We start from the raw sequence: 23,025 nt of genomic DNA, 5'->3' as shown, positions 1-23,025 counted from the left end.
TGGTGCGGGGTATTTACAACATGACGCATCTTCCAGATGCGTCACGTTGTAACATGAACCGATTTGACAACTTTGCCATCAAGGCTTCTTGTAGCAGGGACAAAGAGGCAGTGAAAATGCATTTAAAATAAGTGATCCCAGGGCAGGGACTCCAGGTCGTTGTGTTGTACATGACCATAGTCATATCTTCACATGGAGAACTACCAGGCCAAGATGTGACTCATAGGGGCGTATCTTCAGCAGGGGAGATTGGGGTGTGACACCAATTAAATGCATTCTTGGTTTGGTAGTTGAGTCTGGGAGTCCTGATTTTGATCTGCTATGCCTGTGTGGGTTTTTCTATTCATTCTAATTTTACTTAGAGGTTTTAGCTTTTATATTTTTTGGATCAGGATTTTAAATATATTCAATGACCTGTTTAACAAAAAAGTTATAAATCTGCTCCTACAGAAGTACTCCTCGAATGGGTGCAAATGTACTACGTTTTGGAATTCACAAACATTGGCAGTAGTAGTCTTGGAAAGCTGCACCGATCTCAAATTTCAAGGCATTCTAATGGCAATCAAACACCCAAAAGTGATGAGAAGAATGGTTGCAAATAGCCTAGCCAGTGGCAGTTGCTGTGGGTAGCATTGCAACCTATCAATTTGAGCCCACTGTGCCACTCTAGACATAGGCCCACCTAATGCAAATCATTGGAAACCTTCCTCATGGAAACAGTCCATCCCCATCTTGTTCGGCTCACCCCTCTATCTTGCAGCCTACTACTTTTTTAGTAGAGAAATTTGAAATTCCGCCCCCTCTCCCCCAATCACACCGAATAATCAACACCCCTGTGTAAAAAACACACACAATAAAATACCCCTTCCCCCATCACAGATTTTCGGTAAAACACAACAGCCTGGTGCCAGGCATAATGTCTAGTTTGCTTGCATTGAGTAGGCTTGCTAAATAGTCCTGTTGTAGTCATGTATATCATCAATGGTACTTAAATGGTGCAGAAAACCTCCTCCTTTCAACGAATCTTACCAGCAGAAAACATTTGGCTTATCATACTGACACAGACATTATTACATTCTTCTGTGTCATATCACTTACATAAGGGCCTCAAGAAACAAGTCATTAAACTTCCTGCAGAACAAATTTAATCCAAACTCAAATTGTAGTATAAAATGAAATATATTCCCAACACATACATTGACTGTATTGTTTCAGGTCAGCAACACATGCGTCTTCCTGTTTAATGTAGCTCTGTTGAACTCATCACTATGTGGCTGAGCTGAGCTGTCTTTCTGTGCCTTCTCTCCTCATTGAAAAGTAGAGGCACGAAGTGTACAGACACACCACTGACAGTATGCAGACCACCAGGCTTTTAAAGGTAATGGAGAGCAGATATTATCTACAATGCAGCATTTTATGGGTTATAATAAAAAATGCTACATTAGTTGGTGTCTGTTTCTCGTTAATCTTCAATCCGGGCGAAGCTCTCTGTGTAATTATGCTGTCACTGCACCTTCATGTTCAATGTCCTGTGTAAATAAAGTAACTCATAAGTGGACTTCCTAACCTGCCTGTTCAAAAATACATAAAATGGTACAATGAAGTGTACTTAAGGCAATTGTGTAATTTTATTTGAATTAGTCTTCTTCCTACATTATTATTCACACAAGGCCCTTAACGACTAGACCATAGGCCCAAGCTTGCCTACGCCATCCTCAGGGGGAAATCTGGCTACCATTAGCTCTTCGCTCACCTTGTGCGCACACAATGAGACACCAGATGCGGGTATCGGTTAACACATATAATAATATGACTTCACAATGGAGGCTCCTCACCAGACCAATGACTGAGTGAAGAAAGAGGTTGGATTCATCTAAGAACTTTCACCCTTCAACTCTTCTGGGAACTAACCAGGAGGCCCATTGAACTCTCTTTGACCCACTTCTTCCATTCGCGTTTAGTCGTCCAGGCTGCACTCTCATGGCCCAGAGGTTCCTGGACCAGCTGTGGGTTTCTGGGATGGTCTCTTAGTTTTGAGTCCTCCGGTCCTAAAGTATTTCACCTACCTGCTATAAGAGCCCCAGTTGTAGGCAACATCCTGAATCATCCATCTGGTCAAGGTGTACCTGTTACCCCTCTTCTTATTCCTCCATCTGGGCACCTCTACATGACCTCAGAAAAGTAAATAGCCCCAGTATCGGCCTGTAGGCGAGATTAAGTTCTGTAAGCATTTGCGAATAAACGTCATTCCCTGCATACAATAAACTAAACATATTGTCACAATATTCTATAGGTGGTTTCTGTCGTAATCTGTCCCTACGAGGCTGGAGCCAGGATGAAGAGAATGTTCTCAATGCGTGGTATGGAGTAAAACATAATTTCAGCAAGCTCTGATAGGAAAGTAGTCACAACCTACATTTTCAACATACAGGTCAAGGTATAGGAAAAATAGATTTCCAGAATATATATATATATATATATATATATATATATATATATATATATATATATATATATATATATATATATATATATATATATATATATATATATATATATTTTAAATGCGTGAACAGGGAAAGAAGGTGGATTTTCATGCAACTTTTCTGACCGAGGGTCTTAATTTATGAACAAAAAGGGGAAGCATATTTGAAGGTATGGATATATAACTTTGGAGAATGTGGTTAGGATTCAATTGATTGATTTGTTAATTGTTACTTTGTTATTCTCCCCTCTTCTCTAATTTCAAATTTACCATTTGATGTCCTTTTCCCTACCGTTTATTCTTGTATTTTTTTTAAAACACAATTTGAAATTTGTTATTAGTAATATGTTTGCTTTACCTAGTTTCTTTTTTTAATGTGGAGACATTCATTATATTTTGCACATTTATTGAAATTTCCAAATTTACAGTAAAATAGAAAATTCAAAAAATGGCAACAGGAGTATGTTTTTGTCCTTTGCAATTCATTTTTGTTCTTTGCCTTGCTTCTGAATTTGTTCAGTTCCTAATTTTTATAACTGCTGACCAAAACACAGGAAGCACGCAGCTTCAATGACCTGATAATCTGTTATGGGAGTAACTAAAGGCACAATAGTCTTTGAGAGAGCCTTATTTAATATCAGAAAATATTTTGAGGCAGCTGCATTGCGTACCAACAAAATATTTAAACATTTTTTGTGCTAAGTGATCAATCAAAGGTTTGCAAAAAACGTGTCACCCAAAATCAAATTTTTAATTTCTGAAATGTTTGCTGACTTGAGACGAAAAGAAAAACAGTGACCTGGCATCCCAAAAAGTAATGAGTATTCCTTAACAAAATTTACATTATTGCAGCCTGCGGATAATCATCATTGAATTTCTTCTTTATATTTCAATTGCCTCATCATATTGAATCTAAATCATTTATTGACATGATAAAACAGATGTTATGTATACATGAAAATAGTGTTTTCCTTTCATACAACGTTATTATTCTGAAATTTTTCACCGAAAAACGTAACATAGGATTTACAGGCAAAGTTTTGACAATCAGTACAATATATTGCTGTCTTCTGATGTTTAGTCTGGTACACTTATATACATAGAATATGAAAAATAATAAGGCAAGGCCTTATCAGAATCTGGCACTATCTCAGGAGAATGACTCAAGAATGAACCAACTAAATGATGGAAAATACACATTACGATTAGCTTCTTGAACTCTCTACTTAGGAAAGAAGAGGAAACATTGCGGAATCTTTGTAGGATTCCACAACTTCCCATCCTATTCTGAAAATTGCCCAAAACACCCTCAAAATAATAGTGTAGTATAATTTACTGAAATTTAAATGAGTTATAACTTTGGACAATATGTTAACATTTTAAGGAACTGTAAAATTGTGTAGTTTTGCTTATGACATTTTAATTTGTGTGCGGTGCCAGTGATGTGTGCTGTGTTTTAAACGAAAGGTGTGTTACAGTTGTTTGATTTTATAACAATATAGTCACTTTTTATATCAGGTGCTGTACTTATTTTTGCAGTGCCTAGTGATAGCTTTACATCCCCTTAGTTAACAATACTACCCCGTTAACTCTAGGTGTGCTGTATTAATGTTGATTCTTGGTTGAACCCTGAGACGTTCCGGAGAAATGAGGAAATACCATCAAATTGGTAATTCTACTTCTAAATTCCCTGTTAATTCCCAACTCTCCCCACAGTTTACCTGGGAGATTTTGACTGCTTTCAGCAGGTGTAATATCTGAGAAAAACATGAAAGGTCTCTGGTAATTCTTCTGACCTCATAATTCATAATGGGGCCAGTAACAAAGTTGCCTGCCTCATTACCAGCCCCAGTAGGAACAACATGTATCTCCTAATGAAGGTAGCTGAGCAAGGTCTTTCACATCTGACACACAGTCATCTCATCATTCTAAACAACAACATAAATGAAACTAAACGATGAGAGGCTCCATGTAACCATAGCACAAGGGCAACATCATTATATTCAGCATCGGCCCATGCAGGTAAGAGAGGTGAGCCGGGTGGGATGGGAGAGGATTTCGACAGACGAGGGAAATCAATTATTTATTTAATTTATTTATTATTTATTTATTAATGATATTTGTAGAGCGCGTACAATTACCCGTGGGCGTCTCGGCGCTAAAAATGCATTATTGTCTCACCATGATCAGGAAGTACGGAGATGTAGATTACTGGTTGAATAACCACGTTTTCAGTTTTTTTCTGAACTGAAGAAGTGAAGGGCATGTTTTTATGTGATTTGGAAGGGTGTTCCAAACTCTAGGGGCCGCAATTAAGAAGCGGCGATCACCCCAGGAGGCTGTACGACTACGTTGGACCACTAGTTGGTTGAGTGAGGTGGATCGGAGGGTTCTCGATGGGTTGTAGGGAATCAGTTGATTTTTAAGAAAACGAGGTCCTTGATCCTGTAGTGTCTTGTAGACTGTACATAAAGCTTTGAATTTTACCCTGTTGTGGACGGACAACCAGTGGTAGTTTTTCAAGGTGTCTGAGATAGGTGCAAATTTGGTTTTTTTTGACAGTACGCGAGCAGCCGCATTCTGCACGGTCTGTAGTTTTTTAGTAACTCTGCTCTGAGCATTGAGCAACAGACCGTTGCAATAATCTAGTGATGTCAAAACTAGGGTGGTGACTAACGTTTTGGCTGCTGAGTCTGGTAGATACGGTATAATTTTTCTTACCGTTCTAAGTTTGAAATGGGCGTTGGCTGCCACCTTATTTGCATGGGCCATAAAGTTGAGCTGGTCATCAAAAGTAACACCTAGGTTTCTGACTTTGACCGTGGGGGAGGGAGGTGAACCTAAGGCCGATGGCCACCGAGCTGCAGACCAAACTGGTGAGAGATTACCAAAGATAACCACCTCCGTTTTATCGGAATTAAGCTTCAGGCAATTCCTTGCCATCCACTCACCGATAGTGATCATCCCAGTTTGGAATCTCTCTGCCACCCTCTGTCCATCACCCTTTATTGCCAGCACCAGCTGGGTGTCGTCAGCGTATGAGGTTAGGCTCATCCCATGTGCCTTGATGACACTAGCAAGGTCCGACACATATATATTAAATAGTGTCGGACTTAGGGATGAGCCTTGGGGGACCCCACACGGTAACGACAGGTCAGCCGACTGGAAGGGGCCCAGTGTAACCGCCTGGGTTCTGTTGGCCAGAAAGGAGGCAAGTAAGTCCCTGGCAGTGAGCTGAATGCCCATCCTCTCGACACGGTCGACCAAGATCTTGTGGTCAACCGTGTCGAAAGCTGCTGAGAGATCCAAGAGAACTAACAAAGCAGTTCCTCCTTGATCGCGGATGACTCTTATGTCATCAGCTGCTTTGATGAGAGCGGTTTCTGTGCCATGATTTTTGCGGAAACCGAACTGCGTATCATCCAGCAAATTGTGTTTTTCTATGTAGGCTGATATCTGCTGATTCATAGCCTTTTCTAGAACCTTGGCTAAGAAGGGGAGGCTCGCTATAGGGCGGTAGTTTGTTAATTCGCCTTTATCTGAGCCCGGCTTTATGAGCAGGGGTTTAATCAAAGTGTTTTTTAATGAGTCAGAGTAAATTCCAGATGTTAATATTGTATTACAGACAGCAGTAATGATGGGGATAACTGTGTCTGGTACAGTGGCGAGCACGGAAGTCGGGCATGGGTCCAAAGCTGAACCAGCTTTAATTGATTTAACTATGCTCTTGATTTGGTCAGTGGTGAGGTCATGGAACTTTCGGGAGTAGTCATGGGGGAAGTAGCACTACTGCTAGTCTGGTCTGAGCTGAAGGCTTTGAGGTTCCGTGACAATTGTAAGTGATGTTTTTGACTCGCACGAATATGGTCGAGTCTGGTATCTACGAACCGCAAATGACGAGTTTAGTAAGTATGCGCAGTTTCGCTGTGCTAACTTAAACCGTTCGTTTGTTATGTGGGTTTTTCCTCTGTACCCACGGGTTCTATCTTAGACACGGCATCCATTTTGTCTCTTGCCCCCAAGTAGCCAGCGAACGGACGCTGTCCGCTTCGCGACCCTGGGACTCCCAAGATATTTGCGGAAGACACATGTTCTTCGTAAGTGTCTTTATGACGAGGGGGATGATACTGTAAGGCAGATGGCCCGCTCGAGGCTCATCTTGCCGTGCCGGTTTATTGTCTCAGCCGTGCATCTCATTAGGCACGTCCCTTTGATGCCTGTATCTCGTGTTTCCCGATACCTCCCCTTTTACACCCTTTCCGATCTCCCCACTGTTTCCATCTTCCTCTGCACCTGTCTTCGTTCCTATTTCGATCTGTTTTACTGCCGATTGGAATGCACTAATGTTGGGAAGATGGGTTTTTACAGTTGGGAACCGCCAAATGTTTCCGCACTTATGTTCCGGACTTTGTGTGTATCCAAGTGACCAAAACGACCCCTCTGGGGGATGATTGTGGGAACCGGGTTGTAAACCTTTGTGTATCATGTTGTCCTATGGGTAAATACTGTATAAAAGGAGCGATCCACAGAACCAATTTGAAGCAGTCTCCCCAAGTTGCACGTGTTGTACTTGTCGTGACTTCTGTGTTCCCTGCAGTAAATAAACCTTGAATCTTTGACGCCGAAGGAAGTGTCCCGTGTCTCTGTCATTCGTACGCCGGAGCAGGTTACCCACGAAGGTTTCAGGTGTTGTGCCCTGGCACCGCTGGGTCTTAAAGAACCCAGTCCTTCAGTTGGCGCCCAACGTGGGGCTGCATCAGTGGTACCGGTCCAAGCCCGACGATCGTGAGGAACTTCGTGTGAAATCTCCGAGGGAAGGTGCACTCCGCTTCATCGATCCTGTTGTCGAAACAAGTGGCCCGAAGACTTTTCCCGCGAAGATTCCCGCCTCCTGACGGCTGCGACGGACTGCTGCCCTGACTGTAGACCTGTTTTGGCGCCTGGCGTAGACCTTGGTATAGCGAGACGATTGACGGGCCTTCCTGGTGACGCCATCGATCTTTGAGTTAAGTATTTGTGGGTCGCTCCCAGAGTCCTTGGTTGTTGACACTTTAGCGAGTGTTTTTGTTGTTGACGCTGTGTGAGTGTTTTTGTCGGTGACACTTTGCTAGCGTACTTTGTTGTGTTATTTGACGACTGCAGTCGCCAAAAACCGAGGGTTTTTGCTCTTTGCTGGGACTTGGTAAATCCCGTAACCCTTGAAGTTTGTGAAACTCGGCTAGTGTGCAAGATGCCTGGTCGTAGTACTTTGTTCAGTTGTTTCAGACCTTGTGGTATGGATTCCCGACTGGAGGACTCGTGTCCGATACCTCCGGTTGGAACTCCGACTTATGAACTGTACAGTAAACATGGGCTAGGCCCGATTACTTTTAATGATCATTGGATTCGTTATACAAAGAAGGACGGTGTCCTTAGTTGGCCACCTCATGGTAGCTTTGAGACCCCGATCCTAGATAATCTAGAGGCTAAATTGTTCGAGAAAAAGTCAAGGCCGGCCATGTTTGATGCCTTTCGGTTGTGGCGTAAAGAAGCCCGACAGAAAGAAATCAGACAGACTAAACGAAATCAGAGAGATAATGTTGCTACTATTGTAAAGAAAGCAGAGCAATTTCATCATGATAAGGAGGTTAAGGAAAAGGAAGTGTTTGATAGATTACAGCGTATGACTATAGATAAATGCTATCCTACTTTGCCTACGGAGTCGGAAAAGAAGGAAGAGGCAGTTGAGGATCCTTTAATGTCCTATCTTATGAAGTCGCCACCTCCATATGTACAGGGTACCATAGCTCCTGTGATTCCCCCTGTACCTGTTCCTGCACCTATTCTTCCTTTGCCTGTTCCTCAACCTGCACCCGTTCTTCCGACTGTTCCTGCTCCTTCGTCTGTTGCTATCCCTACTGCTCCTCCGCTTCCACATACTCCTACTCCTGCTACTGCTCCTGCTCTGTTAACTCCTGCTGCTGCTTCCGTTTCTACTCCTTCACTTGTTACTCCTGTGTCCTATACTTCTCCCTCTACTCGTAGTCGTAATTCTCCTCTTGCGGCTAGCTTCTTTCATTCGCTTGGCCCTGTTCTTGGGTCCGCTGGTTCCGATGGTCCTCAGAGACGTAGTCAGCTTCCTGGTAACAGAGAACGCGCTTCGCTATACAACATGGCGATGGGTTGGATGATGCACCCTCTTAGAAATCCTCCACGTGTCGTACTCGATACGTTTTGTCAATTCAATATACCAACCCAAAGATTTGTGTTCGAGGAAATGTGTAAGGTTCTTCGTGATCAGATATCGGCCGACGCACCTGACGAGGTGCTGACCGCCTTGTCTGATCTACAACTTCAGTTCTCGACTGGACTGATAGTGGATACCAATGTTCGACGTGCTGTTGAACGGTTGCTATCTTTTCGTCCCACTCCTATACCTCAAGCCTTGTTTGTTGAGGATGTTGAAAGACAGCCAGATGAGTCTGGTCAGTTTCCCATGCGGGAAGTTCCACCAGTATGGATGCCAGCTAATCCTAATGCTCAACCTCCGATATTGGCACATTTCCAGAGAGTGTGGATACATCTCCCATGGAAACGATCAGAAGTGTTACAGGTAAAGCAATCTTTGCCTGACCCTCGCAAAAATCCTGCAGGGTACTATAAAGAATTATCGCAGCTCGTAGACGCTACGATAATGAATCTTGCCGATATCGACATGTTGTTCGGCAATGTTGTGCCTCAACCGGTATGGGCTAAGATTCGTCAGGAGAATCATCCGAATGAATTAGGTGGTGCTTGGGCTGCCATAGTAGCGGCGGATGCCCGACAAACTGGTGGTGCTAAACCCGAGCAGCTGATTGCTGATCTTCCTCAAAGAATAATAACGTTAATGAAAACTCTTATGCCAGCTATGAGGGTCAATTGGGACAAATTGTCAGCTTGTAAACAGAAAAAGGACGAGAGTGTCTCCGACTTCTTTACGAGGTTCGAGGAGGCATTCATTGATCATAGTGGTCAGGATATGAGCACTGAGGGTGGTCAAAGGTTGTTCGTGGATAAATTTGTTTCTAACTTATTGCCCGATTTGAGCAATAAATTGAAGAATTCAGAAAGTGCGTGGGCCGTTTCTACTTCAGCTCAGATATTGGCCACGGCACAATATTATGAGAACAGAGAGAAAGAAGAGAACGACCGTGCTGATAAAAAGACGAAAGAGCTTAAAACTAAAGTGTTGCTTCAGCAAGCGTATCCTCCACGTTCGAATCAGAATACTTCGCAACAAAATAGATCACAGCCGCAATCAAACAGATCACAATCTCGTAATGACTCCTCTTCCCAAAGATCCTCGTTAGGGTACAATCAATGTGCTTATTGTAGACAGGAGGGACATATCAAATTCAATTGTCCTGTTCTAAACGAACGTAATAGTGGTAATTCATCTAGAGGAGGTCGTGGTGGTTCACAGCAGGCACCACGTGGTAGAGGTCGTGGTGCTCAGAATGATCGCTCAGATAACTCATCAAATTCCGATAATTGTTTTGATCAACGTGGATCGTCGCAAGGACGATCTGCGCAGTACAATGTGGATGATTATTACGTCGATCAGGGAACTGACGACAGTAATTACTAGGACAGCCGAAGACAAGGAGAGGGAGTAGTATCAGTTCCGGTTGATCAGAGAGGGCCTTACGTCGCAGTTGCTACATCGGGCGTCGTTGAGCCTTTTCTGTTGGACACTGGTGCAGCGAAAAGTTCCATTAAGCATTCGAAACTCCCTGGCGCACCTTTGTCTGGCTTAACAAATGTTTCCGTTGGATTTTCTGGCGCCCCCGTTAGCAATCCAGTTTCGCGCCCTTTGCCTCTTACAATTGGGCCTCGTGAGCTAGAAGCTCCGTTGATTTTGACTACGGGTTGTGGTGAAAATCTTTTGGGCCTGGATTTGCTTAAACGTTTGTATGCAACTTTGTATTGTTCTCCTGCGGGTGTAAAGCTTACGTTGGGAGAGAGGGTTGTCTCTCCTATGTACTTGTCTCTCGATAAGCTTTCACCGGAATTGAGTTCTCTTCCTGCGTCTTTGTGGGCAACAGGTCCCAATGATGTGGGCCTGCTTGATATCTCACATTATGTTGTTCAGTTGAAATCCAATGTGCGATTGCCACGTATTCCCCAGTATCGTATCTCTCTTGATGGTGAACGAGCGCTGTTAGCGATCATCTATGATTTGATCGAGAAAGACGTTATTGAGGAAACACGGGGAAACGTGTGCAACAGCCCTGTACTGCCCATTCTAAAACGTACTGATCCTTCGAAACCCCCTGTTTATCGTTTTGTTATCGATTTACGGGAGGTGAATAAAATTGTGATTCCTCAGTTCCCCGTTGTGCCTGACATCACAGCGCTACTGACTCTGATTCCAGCTTCTGCATCGTGGTTTTCGGTGATTGACTTGAAGAATGCGTTCTTCAGCATTCCCATTGCGGAAGGGAGCAGAGACCTTTTCGGTTTCTCTCTTGGTGGACGCAGCTTCCGGTTTAAACGCGCTCCTCAGGGCTACTGTGAAAGTCCATCGATTTACAGTCAAGCCTTGAAGGGTCAACTGGATGCGTTTAGGTTGCCGGCTGGTGCGGCCTTAATCCAATACGTCGATGACCTATTGGTGGCTGCAGATACTCAGGACATTTGCAAAATCGCTACGGTATCGCTGCTGCAACATCTCTGCGAGTTAAATCACAAGGTGTCACCTTCTAAACTCCAATATTGTTGTCAAGAAGTAACCTATCTAGGTCACTTATTGTCAAAGGAGGGAAGGCGGTTGACCCCAGAGAGAATCGCAGCGATCGCGCGAATGGCTGTGCCAACCACCCAAAAAGATGTGCGTGCCTTTTTAGGTATTACGTCGTACTGCAGGCAATGGATTCCAAAGTTTTCATTGCTAGCGAAACCATTGGTAGCTCTTACGTGCAAGGATGTTTTGACTCCTTTACCATGGACGGAAGAATGTCAGAAAAGTTTTTCTGAATTACGTGATTCATTGTGTTCGGCTCCTGTGTTAGGTACTCCTGACTATAGCAAGCCGTTTACATTATATGTTCACGAGAGAGAAGGTTGTGCGTTGAGTGTCTTAACGCAACCTTTTGGTGGACAGCAACGTCCATGTGCATATTTTTCCTCGACCTTGGACCCGGTAGCTAGAGCATTGCCGAGTTGTTTGAGAGCAACGGCGGCAGCCGCGGTCTCCATCCGACAATCAGCAGGATTGGTCATGGATAATATGCTTACGGTGATGGTTCCGCATGCAGTCGACACCCTTTTGAATCGTACGAAAACTCAGCACTTGACGAGTGCGAGGTTGTCTGGGTACGAGTTGACGCTGTTGGCAAGCCACATTCAAATAAAACGTTGTAATGTTCTGAACCCGGCAACTTTGTTACCAATTAGCTCAGAGTCAGATGAAATAACAGAACACGATTGTTATTTGAGGACAGAGGAGGAAACAAAAGGTCGAGTGGACCTTAAAAACACCCCATTGGAAAATCCAGATGGAATACTGTATGTGGATGGTTCATGTTTCAAGTTGCCGAATGGCGATGTGACTACTGCATATGCTGTTGTAACGTTGAATACTGTTGTTGAGACTGCACGACTAAATCAGAATTCTGCCCAAGCCGCAGAGCTGATCGCTCTCACTAGAGCGTGTGTGTTAGCGAAAGGGAAACGTGTGAATGTGTTTACCGACAGCCAATATGCCTTTGGCGTCGCACATAGTTTTGGACGGTTGTGGAGAGAGAGAGGTTTTCTAACATCACATGGTACGAAGATTCAGCATGGCCAGCTTGTGAATGATCTTTTGGATGCACTTACGTTGCCTAAGCAAGTGGCGATTGTCAAATGTAGTGCGCATCGTAAGGTGACGGATGATGTTGGTCGTGGTAATGCGTTTGCGGATGAGACTGCTAAGGAGACTGCCCGGAACCTTAGCACTCGAATGTATGTGACGAGTTCGGTTAGGTGGCCTACAGAATCGAGTATGTGTGAGGACACTATCGAGAGTGTGAAAGCAATTCAGAATGAGGCCACCGAGACTGAAAAGGCGAAGTGAAAAGAAAGTACGGGAAAGTTGGATGCGAATGGTTGTTGGATTGATTTATCGGAACAGAAAAGATGGATGTTGCCTGATGCGTATGTGCTGGCTGTTGTGACTATGGCGCATGGGTTAGCACATATTAGTGCGAAAGGTATTTGCAAGTTGCTGTCCCCTGTGTGGAAGAATGATGGTATTACGAAATGTGCTGAACGCTTGGTTAAGAATTGTATGGTATGTATGTTGTACAATCCTGGTAAGGGAACCCCAACTCCTCCTGGTAGTTTTGCTCCCCCTTCATGTCCCTTTGAGGTGATTCAATTGGACTTCATCCATATGGAGCGATGCAATAACCTGAAGTACGTTTTAGTTGTGGTTTGCGCATTCTCCCGATGGATCGAGGCCTATCCTCTCAAAGACAATACTGCTTTGTCTACTGCGAAAATCCTACTGAAGGAATATTTTCCTCGGTATGGAATGCCTAGAGTTGTGTGGTCAGATAACGGAAGTGAGTTCGTGGGGAGTGTGATGAAGAGTGTGTGTAAGGGCCTTGGAATTAATCAGAAATTCCATAGTGCCAATCATCCCCAGTCAGCTGGTTTGGTTGAAGGGTACAATGGCACCCTTAAACTAAAACTAGCAAAGATTCAGGCTACGACTGGTCTCTCGTGGCCTGACGCTTTACCCTTAGCATTACTGTCAACAAGGGCAACTGTACACTCCCGAGTAGGGCTCAGTCCCTATGAAATAGTGTTCGGTCGTCCTGCCAATGTTTGGGGGGTCCCTAGACCGGGTGCCTTTTGTGATCTTGAGTATCCAATGTTGATCGATTATCTTCATGACTTGACTGCTAAACTGAGGTTAATTCACCAACAGGTTCACGAAGCATTGCCGACGCAGACGGAGGGTCCAGGCCACCAGCTCCAGCCCGGAGATTGGGTGGTAACGCGAAACTTTTCGCGCAAGAACAATTTGGATCCCAGGTTCACTGGACCCTACCAGGTCCTCCTTGCCACGAGAACTGCAGTTCGTCTTGAGGGACGGAAGAATTGGGTGCACGCCACCCACACCAAAAAGGTCCCTATCCCGTTGCCAGCAGACTCGTGGGTGAGGAAAGGCATTGCATCAACTGAAACCGAAGGATTGCCGGCGTTTGTGCCTTTCAGTGACGCACAACCTGTCGGAGAATCCTCAGTGCAGCAGAAAGACACTGTTGAACATTTGTCAGCAAAAGACTCAAGACCAGAACATTCAGCTGATCAACAGGACGTTGTCCCATCAACGAATCCTTTGTTTGACGAACAGACACGTCCTGGGAAAACCCGATACTTTTTGCGATCTAGCACCAGAGACTAATAAAAGATCCTGTTCTGTCCCTTGACAATTGCATTATCCCGTTTTCCACGATCAGTTTGAACACTCATATCATTGTGATTATTTTTGTATATATTCATTGAGCTTCGTTCCTTATACTTTTTGCTTCCACAGCTGAGAAACATTGTTTTCGCATATATATATATTTGTGAAATAAAGACCGTAGGGCCGCGCGCGTACTTCCTTCTGGTTAGTAGGTCTTGACACTAGGTTAAAGACCGTCGGTTCCTGGGAACTCCTAGGGATTGACTACTGCTACACAGAATGAAGTGCGTCAAGAAACGTTGCGGACGGTCGTAGGGAATTGCATTTTCGAAGCTGACGGACTTGGAAGGAGCTCAAGCGCAAAGATTCAAGCTGCAGCAACTCAGTCGTACCAAATGTTTTAAATTCCAAATATTCGTATTGTTTTTGACTGTTTCTGCATTATTGGCGGGTGGGGTGTATTACACAATGTTTTACTTCTTACCTTCTGCCATACCTACTCCTACCCCTGACCCTAAACTCACCTCCACTGCATCTCCTCATTCTTTTCATATCTTACCTGAACACGAGCAGGCTAGACGTGCAGAATTCCGCAACAATTCCTTTATTCAGCTCCTCCACCAGCATCAGTTAGTGGTTAATACTACTAATTGTTGGGTGTGTGGGTTGATGCCACATACTACGGATAAGGGAATTCCATATCTGGTGTTACCGTATAGTTCCCAAGGGTCTGCTCGAGCATTTCAAACAATGTTTCGAAGCACACTGGGTTTCCACCCCATTCGAGAACCACGTTCCCCCTACTCTGGTCCTACCTCGTACCAGAAACCTTTGTCTATAGCAATAGAGGATTTAGATAGCGATATCTATGATCCCTCGCTTATTCCTGAAGAAGAGGTACAAGCCTATAGGGTCCTAAGTAGAGGCGAATATAGTGTGTTCACTAGTGAAAAACAGCTTAAAAGCTCGCCTCCGATATGGGTCGTACCCCACATTGGTAATTTTTGTCTAATAGGTCGCGGCCGAAGATCGAAAGCCCGACTTGGAGAGAGTGCTTGCACTGAAAATTACATTCTGCCGATGGTCTCGTCCCCTGTGTTCCTGGCTGCCAAGGGTACCTACTTTATCTGTCATGATCGTGCGTATGCATGGTTGCCCTCTGACTTCATGGGCTCATGTTTTATCGCAAACTTGTTGCCTCCGACGTTTACTGTAGATGCAGATTATCACAAGACTAGAGTTGTGAGAGGCGTAATTAGCGAAGAGGATACTGCCGGTCAAGAGGCAGGAGACTTTTTCAAGGGTTTCCTCCCGTTTTGGGGACCTATGGTTAATAGTAGGAACCTGAGACAGTTGACTCGAGTGGTAGAATCGACAGCTAATATTACTGCCAGTGCCCTTGGTAATATCACCACTGAACTTCAGGCGGATAGACTTATGACGTTACAAAACCGTATGGTTTTAGACGTGATCTTAGCAGATCGAGGTGGGGTATGTAAGGTGATCCATTCGAGCTGCTGTATTTTCATTCCTGATAACGCTCCGACTGTCTATCAAGCCATCTCGAAGTTGCATAAGATCTCCGAATCCATACACGTGGATGTAGGGGATTGGACGCTACTTGGATGGTTTTGGGGCCTAATGTCGACTTGGGGTTGGAAGTTTCTGATGATCATCGGAGTCGTTGTGGCGTTCCTGTTCACGTGTTGCCTTTGTGTGCAGTGCGGTCCTGCCTTATGTGGCCTCTGTGCTACAACGTGTATGAGACAGCCACCTGTTACCAAGGGGACTCGGTTGGACAGAGCTATGCTACAGCAACATCTCGATGGTCTGATGAATATCGAATATGATTCCGACTAGTGCTTGCCTACATGAGGGCAAAAGGAGCGTCTGAGGTTCCGTGACAATTGTAAGTGATGTTTTCGACTCGCACGAATATGGTCGAGTCTGGTATCTACGAACCGCAAATGACGAGTTTAGTAAGTATGCGCAGTTTCGCTGTGCTAACTTAAACCGTTCGTTTGTTATGTGGGTTTTTCCTCTGTACCCACGGGTTCCATCTTAGACACGGCATCCATTTTGTCTCTTGCCCTCAAGTAGCCAGCGAACGGACGCTGTCCGCTTCGCGACCCTGGGACTCCCAAGATATTTGCGGAAGACACATGTTCTTCGTAAGTGTCTTTATGACGAGGGGGATGATACTGTAAGGCAGATGGCCCCGCTCGAGGCTCATCTTGCCGTGCCGGTTTATTGTCTCAGCCGTGCATCTCATTAGGCACGTCCCTTTGATGCCTGTATCTCGTGTTTCCCGATACCTCCCCTTTTACACCCTTTCCGATCTCCCCACTGTTTCCATCTTCCTCTGCACCTGTCTTCGTTCCTATTTCGATCTGTTTTACTGCCGATTGGAATGCACTAATGTTGGGAAGATGGGTTTTTACAGTTGGGAACCGCCAAATGTTTCCGCACTTATGTTCCGGACCTTGTGTGTATCCAAGTGACCAAAACGACCCCTCTGGGGGATGATTGTGGGAACCGGGTTGTAAACCTTTGTGTATCATGTTGTCCTATGGGTAAATACTGTATAAAAGGAGCGATCCACAGAACCAATTTGAAGCAGTCTCCCCAAGTTGCACGTGTTGTACTTGTCGTGACTTCTGTGTTCCCTGCAGTAAATAAACCTTGAATCTTTGACGCCGAAGGAAGTGTCCCGTGTCTCTGTCATTCGTACGCCGGAGCAGGTTACCCACGAAGGTTTCAGGTGTTGTGCCCTGGCACCGCTGGGTCTTAAAGAACCCAGTCCTTCAGCTTGATAAATATCATTAACCTTTGCAAAAAAGAACTCCGATAAGGCATCACATAGAGCTTGTGAAGGGGGAGGATTAAGATCCGGGGAGTTTCCAGCGAGGGTTTTAGCAATATTAAATAGCTGTTTACTGGAATTTTTCGCAGTTTCTATCTGGCGTGTAAAAAATTCTTTCTTAGCTGCTATTATCATAGCTTTGTAAGTGGCAAGGGCTTTTTTATAATTTTCCTTATTTTCACTATCATAAGTTATTCGCCAGTGTCTTTCCCTGTTCCTGGTTAATTGTTTTGGAATTTTTAGTTCTGTTGTATACCACTGAGCTTTAGCCGCATTTCTATTCTTAGAAAGTGATTTAGTGGGTGCCAACTGAGTCGTGGCTTCACCAAACCACTTATGAAATTGATTGGTAGCGATGTTGGGATCGGTGGATAGTTCTGGGGTTGTGGTATTAAGAAGCAACGTTAAGTCATTGGGGTTGATGTCCTTCCAAGCTTTGAACGTAGCCTTTTTCGCAGGGACCACTTTTTTTCTCTGTGAACCTTTAATGGTGAGTGTGGTGAAAATGACTGAGTGGTCTGCCCAGGTCATAGGGAGAACTGAGGTAATACACAGTCCTTCCACATTTGTAAAAATTCCATCCAGCGTGTGGCCTGCCTGATGGGTGGGAGTCGTGACCAGTTGTCTGAGGCCCATTGTGTCTAAGTCTGACAGAAGGATTGAAGTGTCCCTATCACCGAAAAGCTCCAGATGGAAATTAAAGTCTCCCATAATCGTAGTGGAGTCTTCTGTAGCTATGGACTCAGTCATATTGCTAAGATTCGCGAGGAACGCAGATCTTGTCCCCGGAGGTCTATAAATCAATATTCCCTTAAAGTTATAGGTAGGGGACAATTTTATATTGAAATGCATGGCTTCGCATGAGGTAGTAGGAATCGACGAGCAACGGACTTCAAATTGGTCTCTCACTATAATGGCTATCCCACCACCTTTTCCTATGGGCCTGTCCTGCCGGTATGCACTGTAGCCTGGGGGGGCTGCCGTGACATAGTCAGGATTTAGAAAAGGGGGTGGTGATGAACAGAGTGTCTGAGTTAAGCAGACCACTCTTACCCAGTCCAAAGATCAGGGCTTGATCCATCACCATTATTTATCTCACTGCCCCATCCCAGCTCAGAACCTGGCTATATGCAAATCAGTCTGTCCCTGGCCCAGTGCATCATGGGAACAGGGCAGACTAAACTACCAAGCCAATTCTTCACCAGAAAGGAGACAAGCTACCGGGGACCGGTTTCTGGCATTTCAGCCTTCTTTGGCCCGGCTTGCTTGAATCCTGATGGAGCAGTGAGAAAGGGACTCATGTCTGAGTATACCCTGCCACACCTATAGTGGCCAAAAACGATTTAGAAAAGGGGGTGGTGATGAACAGAGTGTCTGAGTTAAGCAGACCACTCTTACCCAGTCCAAAGATCAGGGCTTGATCCATCACCATTATTTATCTCACTGCCCCATCCCAGCTCAGAACCTGGCTATATGCAAATCAGTCTGTCCCTGGCCCAGTGCATCATGGGAACAGGGCAGACTAAACTACCAAGCCAATTCTTCACCAGAAAGGAGACAAGCTACCGGGGACCGGCTTCTGGCATTTCAGCCTTCTTCGGCCCGGCTTGCTTGAATCCTGATGGAGCAGTGAGAAAGGGACTCATGTCTGAGTATACCCTGCCACACCTATAGTGGCCAAAAACAATTTAGAAAAGGGGGTGGTGATGAACAGAGTGTCTGAGTTAAGCAGACCACTCTTACCCAGTCCAAAGATCAGGGCTTGATCCATCACCATTATTTATCTCACTGCCCCATCCCAGCTCAGAACCTGGCTATATGCACATCAGTCTGTCCCTGGCCCAGTGCATCATGGGAACAGGGCAGACTAAACTACCAAGCCAATTCTTCACCAGAAAGGAGACAAGCTACCGGGGACCGGTTTCTGGCATTTCAGCCTTCTTCGGCCCGGCTTGCTTGAATCCTGATGGAGCACTGAGAAAGGGACTCATGTCTGAGTATACCCTGCCACACCTATAGTGGCCAAAAACGATTTAGAAAAGGGGGTGGTGATGAACCCCTTGTTGTAAATATTTTTGTCCACCCTAAGCGTGGAAGGGTATTCTCAGATGTGAGACCCTTGCTCATTGCACCATCAGGATTCAAGCAAACCGGGCCGAAGACGGCTGTAATGCCAGAAACCGGTCCCCGGGAGCTTGTTTCCTTCCCAGTGTAAGAATTGGCTTTTGTAGTTTGGTTTGCCCTGTTCCCATCATGCACTGGGACAGGAACAGACTAATTTGCATACAGCCAGGTTCTGAAACTGGGATGGTGCAGTGAGCTAAAAAACGGTGTTGGATCTAGCCCTGATCTCTTGACTGGGTGAGAGCTTTCTGCTTAATTCAGAGACTCTGTCCCTCACCACCCCTTGTTGTAAATATGTGACATAGTCAGGGGCAGATGCTTCATCAGACCATGTCTCTGTGATGTAGAGCACATCTAAATTAAAGTCGCTGATAAGGTCAGCTATTTCCTGGCAGTGTTTGCTCAGGGAGCGCGCGTTGATGAGTGCCATGGAGACATGGGTATCGACCTCAGTAATTAAAGATTTAGCATCCAAAGTTGGGTTATCAAACACAGGGGAAATGTTACAGTGTGAACATCGTGTATGTGACACCAACTGCATGAGGGATAAGTCGAGTTTGGTGCATAGCGGAGCGTGGGATGGACAAAGCTCCAAGAGTGCATTGCGACCTCTCGTGGTCGTCTGTCAAATCCCCCCCAACCCGGCTCCACTGCCTCACCGCTCTTACCTGCAGGGGCCACTCCTGATTATATTCATACCAGAAAACTACTAGAAAGCCGCTCGCTCAGTTGCGTCTCTCAGGCAAGGATCAAGCTTAGGAGCAGATTTCACTTTAGTTCAGTTCTTAGCATTAAGTGCCTTCAGCAAATCGCAGGTTTTACAGTCTCACCGCGGTGCAGTCCTCAGAGTCTGGTCCCGGGAGTGGCAAGAGCCTGCAGTATGCATCTCACTCCACTCCTGCTTGGAGCATACTGGAGTCTCAGCCTGCAGTTGGTAGGAGATCATAGCAGAATGACAGTGGGAGATGATGCCTGATCTTTGGAGGCAAGTGATGATTCCGGCAATCATAGGCCCTCTTGTGGGTCACTGGTAAGTTGTGATAGGTGGGCCATGAAGGTCAGAGATCACATCTTCTTGAGGGCAGCCTCTGAGGGGATCAAAGGTGCAGCATCACAGCACTCCTCAGACACAACTATTAAATGGCAGTGGCCTGGTCCATCTCGGCACAAACTTCTCGTTGGCAGCACCCTCTGCTTTGGGCACACAACGTCTTGGTGGAGGCATACTCCCCCTGGGCACGAAACCTTTTGATGGAAGCATGCTTCACATCAGGTTTAAGCAGGGCCACTGCAAATATGTTGTTCTGCAGCCACAGTGTTTTCTGCATACTTATGGATGTGCCACATTTGCCACTTGGTCCTTTATCTGCTGCAGAATCTGCAGATTTTATTTAAAAAAAATGTTTTTAGGTCAATTGAATCAAGTTACTAAAAACAGTTTTGATGCATGTTCCTGTGCAATGGAATATCCTTCTCAAAGGTTGACTATTCATCTTTCACTTGTTTATTGCTATATTTAGTTGCTTAAACTGGTACGAAGGGGGAGACACATTAGTCCAGACAGTGTTAACATATGCAAAAATGACACACATTTTGAAGCAATACTATCATGAAATGTGTCGCATTACGCCTCATAATTTGCATTTCTTGACGCTTGATTTAGTCAACCCACCACATAATTTGGTCCTCCCCTATCACATAATTTCAGTGGCCTTGGGCCACTGGTCCTTGAGGGCAACAGTGACTACTGCTGTCCAAAATTCCTCCAGAAATCGTCCACATGGAGAATCTGCAGCCCAATCGCTTTGTGGCATGCTAATCGCTTTCCTCCATGTTCCTTAAGCCAAGCTGCTCTGGCGTTTTTGGTCAGTCACATTGCTGCAGGCTTGGTAAACCCCTTCCCGCTCTCAGCAGCAGATTGGTTTGAAGAGGTTTCATGTCAGAGATTCAACTACTTCCAGCAAGGTCAGGCTTCAGGTGGTGTTCCCTCACCTCTGGGAAGCTGGCAGTAAGTCAGACGGCAGTTCTTTTGCACAGCAGTCACATTAGTCGGTGTAGCACAGCCTTCAAAGGATGCAGATAACATAGAACTTTAACAACAAGTTGGTCAATGTCTTCTACTTTTATACAGTCAAAGCAGACAGGGGATGTGGATTCTCTGTCTTTACTTTCAGAAATAGTTTAGGTCGGTTCTTCTTCTTTCATCTGTGTTGACAGTCTATTCCCAGGACACAGCTTTTGAGTAATGATCCTCAGAGCAGGGTAGTGTCCAACCTGGAACACCCACAAAAAAAGAACTAAGAAGTGTCAGCTTTCTGCACCTAGCTCAACAACTGACACACTGAAAGTGATAAGGAATAAGACAAAAGGCTGGCCTCGCCTAATTGACCCGTCTCGCCATTAACAACAAAAACTGGAGTCCCACTCGTCATCCCCAAACTCCACCAAATGGCAGTTCTCAGGACGACGAATGAGCATCCCTTATCTGCAAAAGGACCTACTTGCATTTCTAAAGGAGCCTGTCTCCTCTTTCCCCACTTCAGTGTTTGGGTCTCTTCCCTCAAGTTTCAGGAATGTCAGCACTTCCACTCTCCTGGATAAAAACCTCACCTCTAAATGTACACACCGTCAGGCCAGGGTTTTCCAAAATGAACCCACGGGCCTCCATTACTCTAGGTCACTGATACGCTTCATGTACCACAGGCCACATACACACTCATGTATAACAAAGACTTGGGATGGTAGCACCAGGATCAGGGTTAGCATGTACAGCACCGCTCCATGTGCTAAACCTATACCTGGGACAGCAGTCCCCTATCTGTGCAATGATAGCATGATTGATGTGCCTTCCAGGTCACCAGGCACATCCAGGACCTCACTCATGTCAAGGGACAGATGTTGGCCTCTGCTAACACCCTAGACCAGCTTGAGGCTAGGGCCAAAATAAAAAACCATGGCACCAGAAATTCAAAGTCTGGCATTCAGGGCAGGGAAACATGACCCCACACCTTTGTAGCGGGGCATTCCCCTCCCATCAGTGGAGCAGCAAAAATAGCTGGTAAATTCATTTGGGAACATTGGTTTTCACACTGAGTACTAATTTGGGCCGAGTTCTTGGTTCCCTTGGCTCCGCTTTGCCTGGTCCTTCAGCTGCTGACAAAGAACTGGGTTGTGGAAGAATGATATGAAATACTTCGGTTTTTAGTGCTCGTGAATATGCAGATTAAAGTTTTAAAATTGCAGTTTGAAAAATGGTAACACTCCTAACACAATGATAAATGAGTGATCGGGTGAACTGGGCTCAGAAACGAGCAATTTCCGTTAAGTATCTGTTGCTGCAGATAAATGTAAGCGTATTACACTATTGATCACCAAACCTCTTTTGATTGTGAATTAGAATATTGTGTAAGGGGTCTGCTAATAATTAGAGCTTGTGTGCTATGGTCATTCTCGTGCCATTTATAAACACTTGCAGATTGCTCTGGGAATGATTGCCATCGTATACTTTTGCCTTTTGCATAATTGTTCTTCAAGGTCACTTAAAAAGACATTGAATGTAGTTGGGCATAACGTACAATAAAGCTCTGAATGCCTGGAAAGTGCTCGAGGCATCGCTCTTAAGAGCAAACCTCGCCTCCATAATAATGTTTGCATAGTATTTCATTATCAGATTTCCCAGCTAAGCTTCAGGTCTCATTTCCTGCAATTTCGGCCAAACGGTAGTTTTGTCCAATTGATTATATCAGTCACAGATTTGAAGTCAGAAAGGAAGTCAGGTGCCCTATATAATTAATACCTGCTCCTGCCTCACCCAGTGCTTAACAAGGGCCGGTTGTTCCCTTCCTCCCTGTGAACCTACCGAGAGGCGCCACCGGTATTCTAAAGGCTTAATATGGGAACGTTATCCTATAACTTTACCCTGTACTGGAATGCACCATTCATGGATATACTCGTAACATTTGTTCTGGCAAAAATTGCCTGCCCTGTGCACGTGCCTCTCTCACATGCCTACGTCAATGGGTTGCTCTTAACATTTTTAGAGGTGCGTTTACCTTACTTTCCACTGCCAGTTCATGAATCAAGACAGGACCTAGGAAGCATATTTAACTTGCAGATGAATTTGTAAACCTGTGC

Source organism: Lissotriton vulgaris, chromosome 8, assembly GCF_964263255.1.
Source record: "Lissotriton vulgaris chromosome 8, aLisVul1.2, whole genome shotgun sequence".
Classification (NCBI taxonomy): domain Eukaryota; kingdom Metazoa; phylum Chordata; class Amphibia; order Caudata; family Salamandridae; genus Lissotriton; species Lissotriton vulgaris.
The sequence above is the reverse complement of the archived record's forward strand: the minus strand, read 5'-3'. Positions refer to the sequence as shown.